The 1491-nt window shown below is 36.5% G+C and overlaps 1 long non-coding RNA gene across 6 annotated transcripts in view; it reads left to right on the top strand.

The window, feature by feature from the left end:
* The window catches only part of LOC128250599 (uncharacterized), a 219609-nt gene that overhangs the window by 215379 nt on the left and 2739 nt on the right, over positions 1-1491 (top strand). For all 6 annotated transcript variants that reach the window (XR_008266625.1, XR_008266626.1, XR_008266623.1 and 3 more), the window contains one exon: positions 1365-1446. This is a non-coding gene — a long non-coding RNA (uncharacterized LOC128250599). The remainder of the gene's footprint in view (positions 1-1364; positions 1447-1491) is intronic.

The following is a 1491-nucleotide window of genomic DNA, read 5'->3' as shown; positions in this document are numbered from 1 at the left end:
TATATATATATATATATATATATATATATATATATATCAATATATACGTGTGTGTATGTATATGTACATATGTATGTATCGGCAACAATTAAGCAACGCTTTGCTAATATATATGGGAATTTTTAATGATTAATAGATATTTTCGAAGTCATTATATTCATATATTATCGTTTCCACCGATCTTAATATTATTTTATTCTCGTTATTTGTATTTTATTTATTTTTATCCTCCTATCATTAATAGGAGAGTTGATTCATGTTCACCTTCTTCTTCTTCTTCTTCTAACACCACGACCACCACGACCACCACCACTACTACTACTACTACTACTACTACTACTACTACTACTACTACTACTACTACTACTACACACGCAGTTGTATAATGTATTCCCTTATAAATAGACGTGTATGTGTGTGTATACATATATATATGTATGTATTTATACATAGATTCACACCCACACACGTTATCTGTCTATCTATCAGTCTATGAATATAACCAGTCACACACAAACACAAACATACCAGGCACTTTTCCATTACTGCTTCTTATACTGATCAGCCATTTTCCTTAACTGTAATTTATTTAAATCATTTCTGTTGAGCGGAGGTAGTAATGGTGGTGGCGGTGGTGATTTTCGCGGCGTTAGTGGTAACGCTACTGAAACTTATTTAGCAGCAACAGCAGCAGCAATAGTAGTAGTAGTAGTAGGAGGAGGAGGAGGAGGAGATATTACCCTGCGCTTGTAAGCGAAAGCAGGGTATTATAATCACTGTTCCCTTGATCTGCTTGTCTGTGTGTTTGCAAAATTACTGGAAAACGGCTGAACGGATCTTCACCAAATTTGGCAGAAATACTCATTGGGTGAGTGGCTGGAAATGCTGAAAATTTGGTTTGATTATCTTCAAAACGTACATAAATAAATACATAGATATGCAGCGATAGTAGAAGACACCTGCCCACCGAAGGTGTCACACAATGGGATTGAACCCGGAATCATGTGGTTGGGAAGCAAGCGTCTTACCACACAGCCACGCCTTCGCCTATACACTAACACACAACGACATACACGCATACACATGAGCAACGTATACACTGGCACACGGACACGTGCTCACACATATATACACACACACACACGCATAAACACAACACAGAACAGTCACACATGTTTATCACAGTAAACAATCTGCGAAAGAAAGAGAGAAAAAATACAAACAAATAAACAAGCAAACAAACAAACAGAAAGATAGGCCAGTCGTTTATTTTTTTATATTTTTATTGCATTTATTTATTCATTCATTCATTTATTTATTTATTTATTTATTTATATACATATTTATTTCCTTCTTTATTCCAGTGATAACTCGAAGTGCTGTGACCTTAATGTACTCTTGTGCACCTAAGAAGCCACCCGAGCCCACCCGCCTTGCAGTTGCCTGGTAAGACTTGATAGCGGACGCTACCGATAACATTCAGACTCACCG

Source organism: Octopus bimaculoides, chromosome 23 (genome assembly GCF_001194135.2).
Source record: "Octopus bimaculoides isolate UCB-OBI-ISO-001 chromosome 23, ASM119413v2, whole genome shotgun sequence".
Lineage (NCBI taxonomy): Eukaryota > Metazoa > Mollusca > Cephalopoda > Octopoda > Octopodidae > Octopus > Octopus bimaculoides.
Note: the sequence above shows the minus strand (reverse complement) of the source record. Positions and strands in the feature narration are given on the sequence as shown.